Genomic DNA, 6,037 nt, shown 5'->3' with positions numbered 1-6,037 from the left:
GAGAAAAATTCCAGTATTTTATTTACACGTTATTATAAGGCTAAGCTCCCACTTGGGGAATATAAGGGGAAAGGTGACCGTCTCGTAATATAGATGGCCTCTAATAAGGAGCATTATCAGTATTTAGCGGCCATCTATATTACGAAATGGCCACCTTTCCCCACTTTGGTTCTTAAGTGGGAACATAGCCTAAAACTGGGTGACAACCAATATGATGTCCGACATCCACCAAGATTATTCAGAATTTCTAGATTTGTAATAGTACTTTACAGCTACCAGTTTCCGTTTTCGTGTTTTTGTTTTTTCCTCCTCCTGTTTTAATAACCACATATCTTTCATCTTTTCATCATGTACAGAGTCTTATGAGGTCTTTTTTTTGAGATGCCAAATTAACTGTATAATGAGCCTTACTTTTTCATAAACTATACAGCAAAACTAAAAAAAAATAATTGGGAGGTGAGATAGAAAACAAAGGTGTATTTCTAATTTCAGAGGAGGGTTTAGTTTTTATACTGTTCGCCATCTGACATGTTACCTATATTCCGTAAGTTAGTATGATTACAAAAATAATCAATTTATATAGTTTTTTTTATTTTATTTTACATTTAAAAAGTTTAAAGGTAAAAAAAATAAAATAAAAACAGTAAATGTGCTACAATTGCTCTTTTCTGACCCCTATAACTTTTATAGAGTTTTTTTTTTTTTTATTTGTGGGGCTACTTGATGGCTTATTTTATTGCACCATAATTTTTAGTTTTTATGGGTAAAACACTTGCATATACGTGACTTTTTATTTAATTTTTTGGGGATTTAATGCGACCAAAAATCTGCAATTTCGAACGTTGTCATTTTTTGGTGGCTATACCAATAAATGCCTGTAGAATGCTGTTCCTGCCCCCAGGTGTCACTGTATGTCACCATACTATTTGCATGGCTGAAGGTCAAAACTGTTGTCAGGGTTAACTGATTGCTTTGCTGGTTGTATGACTCATGCCACTGTCTGCTGGTTCTTCACCCTGACCAATCTCTGAACCAGCTACCTTAGATTCACTCCTTGAAGGACCAGTATATATAGAGGGGTGGGGCTAGTTAGGACTCAGTTTAGTTCAGTCTGTTCAGATGAGATGAGATAAAATATCTAGTGAGAATATTATATGAGCAAGTTTGTATGCCCAGAGCCTGCTGAAAAGGTTCTTCTAAGATTCTTTTTCTCCTAACTTCTGCTACCCTAGCCATGTCTGACTAGAGCACCACGAGTGAGGGGCTGTGGTCAACACGAGGAATAATCCTGTCCACACTGGGTTGCTGTTGCTCTACCTCTGATTGCTACACAAGATTAATTGAGGTACTATACAAGTCAGTAGTTAAGCACAGTGCAAAGTCTCTACTGCAAGCTGCTAGGATTCCTAAGGGTACCCTAATGCCAACTCTTCCACTAGGTGAGCCTGTCATCCCTGATTGTGTGTCACTCTGTGGCCAAAGGATAGCTCAGGCATATGTTCATTCCTGTGGATACAGGACTCTTTTCTTACGGTCCTTCCTGAGTACCATGTTGTCTGGATAGGTTCCAAGATTACAGTCACAGACCGCAAACTGACTCAGCTTATCTTTATTTTATCTTCTCTTGTCTACCAGCGTAACAGCTGTGTTCTACAACCGGGAAAAAAATGTTTATTGCCCTAATGGAAACTTTTGCAAACTATATATATATATATATATATATATATATATTGTAGAAAGGCAGTAGGTGCTATTGTCGATGACAGGTATGTGTCACCAAGGTCGCTGGCCTCGGTGATATAAAAAACCCAATAGTTTGCACCTGTGACATTATGTTGCTGAGTGGTTTTTTTTTTGGTAGTTCGGGTCCGGGTTTTTTACGGAGCGACCAAAGAGCTTGGGTGGGAAGGTCGCTCCCATACTCCAGCCCAGGTCTTACCAGCCCTTTTAAAAGGCAGCTGGTTCAGAGCAGAGGTGGGTGTGGTGTGTTACTGAAGCAAAGTGTGGTGTGTTACTTAACCATAGTGTGAGCGCTATCAAAGCTGGAAGGCTAAGGAAGCCTGTGGAATTTGCTGCATCTAAACGGTGAGACCGTGGCCTTTTGTTTATTTTTGGCTTACCTGAGAGAAAGGACTGTTTATCTTTTCCTTGAAGTGTTTTTTATTATGCTGAAGAAAAGCTATTTTTTATTTGTAAGACTGCGTTCACACAATAAAGTGTCTTTTGTTTGACTGGAACCCGTGCCCAAGGACTATCTTTGAGCTGAACCCCCACAATTGGTGGAGGATGCGGGCATAACCCACTCTTTTAAAAGGAGAAAGACTGCATGTCCTGGGTCAAGGCAGCGACAGGGTTAAAGGACCAGTCTGACAGCATGGAGGAGCTCCTTAAGCACCTGGTTAAGGCCAGTGCACAGCAGCAGCAAGCCCACTTGGAAACTGTGCAGGCTCAGCAAGAGACTAATAATCTCCTTATTAAACAGATGGCTGTCCTGGCTGAGTCGGTCAGAGCCAGGGAGACAGTAACCTCCCAAACACAAGAAGACATTGGCCGTGTAAGGAGAACGGTAAGGGAAGCCTTACAGAAAATGACGCCAGAGGATGACGTTGAGGCTTTTTTGACGGTGTTTGAGAGAGTAGCTGACCGTGAGAAACTTCCTCCAGACCAGTGGGCTGAGGTTCTAGCCCCGTACCTTACCGGAGAGCCGCAGAAAGCCTATTATGACCTGACCCTGCAGGATGCTAAAGAATATACAAAACTCAAAGCGGAAATTTTGGCCTGACTGGGTGTGACCTTGGCAGTCCGGGCAGGAAGAGTGCACCGCTGGGCGTATGGCAAGGACAAGCCACCAAGATCACAGATGTTTGACCTACTCCATCTTGTGCAGAAGTGGCTGCAGCCAGAAACCTGCTCTCCAGCCCAAATGGTTGAACGGGTCGTCATGGACCGATTCATACATTCACTCCCTAAGTCTGTGCAGTGCTGGGTTGCACAAGGAGACCCCCAGAATGCAGATGACCTCGTGGGTCTGGTAGAGCGATACGTAGCTGTGGAAACCTCTCTAAATGACTCAGGGAGCCGGAGGTCACCTTACTGGGGTGCCCAGAGTAGAACAGATACTCCAAAGAGGGGGTCCAAATCTCCTCTTGAAGGGCGTTCTCAGGCCAAGGAAGGGTCTGAACCCAAGTTAAGGGGCCCATCCCGAGATATTATTTGTTGGAGATGTCGAGGCCCTGGTCACATTGCCGCCCATTGTCCTGTAACTGCTGAGCCAATGGAGTGCTCCATAGGACGACGCTGCTCCATGTTTGCACACCCAGCGTGCAGTGCTGTTCCAAACCCTGGCCAGGGACCACAGATGTGCCAGGTGGTGGTGAATGGCACCGAGGTGACTGGACTCTTGGACTCAGGGAGTTTGGTTACCCTAGTAACAGCCAGACTCCCTCATGAAATACTCCCTGGGAAGTGGTTAGGGGTCATGTGCATTCATGGTGACACCAAGCGGTACCCTGTGGCCCAAGTAACAATAGGCACAGACTCTACCACTGTGTCCCACCCAGTGGGAGTGGTAAAAAACTTGTTGCATTCTATTATTATTGGGCGGGACTTTCCCTTGTTCTGGGATTTATGGGTGAGGACAGTGCCACCAAGCCACCCAGTATGGCATGAAAGCCCTCATGATGTGAGTGCGGAAGCACCAAAAGAGTTCCCCTTAACAGTGTTGGCAGGGGACGAGGATGAGGTGTCATCCCCTGAATCCACTGTACCTGACCTGGAGATATCCCGTGAAAATTTTGGGTCAGCCCAGCTGAGGGACCTGACCCTAAAAGGTGCACTAGAGAATGTGACAGTGCTAAATGGTGTCCCACAAGAGCCAGGTGCAGATGAGCGGTATCCCCATTTTGCTATGAACAATGATTTGTTGTATCGGGTGACCAAGGTACGGGATGAGGTCATAGAACAGCTACTGGTACCCGGGCCCTATAGACGCATGGTATTAGACCTCGCCCATGCCCATGTGTTGGGTGGTCACCTGGGGGCAGACAAGACACAGGAGCGGGTCCTGCAGAGGTTTTACTGGCCTGGCTGTTTTAGGGAAATAAGGGATTTTTGTCAGTCTTGTCCCGTGTGCCAGGTAACCTCCCCTATTGCTCATTTCCGTAGTCCCCTGGTACCATTACCCATCATTGAAGTTCCGTTTGAACGGATTGCTATGGATCTGGTGGGGCCCCTGGTTAAGTCCGCTAGAGGTCACCAATATATTCTAGTGGTGGTTGACTATGCGACCTGGTACCCAGAAGCAGTGCCCTTAAGGAACACCTCCTCCAAGTCTATTGCCCGAGAGTTATTTTTCATATTCTCTAGAACTGGGTTACCCAAGGAGATCCTAACTGATCAAGGTACGCCTTTTATGTCAAAGGTAATGAGGGAACTGTGTAAAATGTTGAAGATAACCCAGTTACGTACCTCAGTATACCACCCCCAAACCGACGGGTTGGTGGAAAGGTTTAATAAGACCTTAAAGGGGATGTTGAGAAAGGTGGTAGAGAGGGATGGTCGGGACTGGGACTGTCTGTTGCCCTACTTACTGTTCTCCATCAGGGAAGTTCCACAAGCGTCCACAGGTTTCTCGCCCTTTGAACTGTTATATGGTCGGCACCCCAGGGGTTTACTGGACATAGCGAAGGAGACCTGGGAAAGTGAAACCACTCCATATAAAAGTGTCATAGAACATGTAGCTCAGATGCAGGAGAGGATATCTAATGTGATGCCTATTGTAAAAGAGCATCTCCTGCAGGCTCAAGAGGCCCAGTCCAGGGTATATAATCGATCTGCCAGACTTAGACAGTTCAGACCAGGGGATCGAGTGCTCGTGCTGGTACCCACAGTCGAGAGCAAATTCCTGGCAAAGTGGCAGGGGCCATATGAGGTGGTTGAAAAAGTGGGTGAAGTAAATTACCGTATACATCAACCAGGTAAGAGAAAGCCTCTTCAGATATATCATGTAAACCTATTAAAACCCTGGAAAGATAGAAACCCTCCTGAGACCCCTTGTTTAGTGACCCAACCTGAGTCTAATGTCACTGCTGTCAAAATTGCAGAGACCCTGTCCCCTTCACAGAGGCAGCAGTGTAGAGAATTGCTGCAGCACAATAAAGACTTATTCTCTGAGTTGCCAGGTCTTGCAAATTGTATTGAGCATGAGATCTTTACTGAGCCACAGGTTCGGGTAAATGTAAAGCCCTATAGAATCCCCGAAGCCCGTCGGGAGGTAGTGTCCAGTGAAGTTAAGAGGATGGTCAAGTTGGGGGTGATTGAGCAGTCTAAAAGTGGGTGGTCCAGCCCAATAGTGTTAGTACCGAATGGTGAATGGCGGTTTTGTAACGATTACCGTAAGTTAAATGAAGTATCTAAGTTTGATGCATACCCCATGCCTCGGGTAGATGAACTGATTGAAAGGCTAGGGCCGGCCCGGTATATCACAACACTAGACCTTACAAAAGGGTACTGGCAAATTCCATTGTCCAAGGAAGCGAGGGAAAAGACAGCTTTCTCCACACCAGAGGGGTCCTATGAGTATGTACGGATGCCTTTTGGGTTGCAGGGTGCACCTGCTACTTTCCAGAGAGCCATGGACCATATTTTACTCCCCCACAGAAAGTATGCAGCGGCCTATCTGGATGACATTGTCATCTTTAGCCAGGACTGGCAGAGTCACCTGAATAAAGTCCAAGCAGTCCTGAATGCAATAAGGGAGGCTGGGTTTACTATAAACCCTAACAAATGTGCCATGGGGATGGAAGAAGCCAGATACCTGGGGTATATAGTGGGAAGGGGTCAGATAAAACCACAAATAAATAAGGTGGAGGCAATCCAGAGCTGGCCACGCCCACTCACAAAAAAGCAGGTAAGGGCCTTCCTGGGGATTGTTGGCTATTATAGAAGGTTTGTCCCCAACTTCGCAGAGATTGCAGTCCCCCTGACGGATCTCACTAAGGGTACAAAGTCAGCCATGGTAAAATGGTCCCCAGAGGCT

This window comes from Dendropsophus ebraccatus, chromosome 4 (assembly GCF_027789765.1).
Source record: "Dendropsophus ebraccatus isolate aDenEbr1 chromosome 4, aDenEbr1.pat, whole genome shotgun sequence".
Taxonomy (NCBI): domain Eukaryota; kingdom Metazoa; phylum Chordata; class Amphibia; order Anura; family Hylidae; genus Dendropsophus; species Dendropsophus ebraccatus.
The sequence above is the reverse complement of the archived record's forward strand: the minus strand, read 5'-3'. Positions refer to the sequence as shown.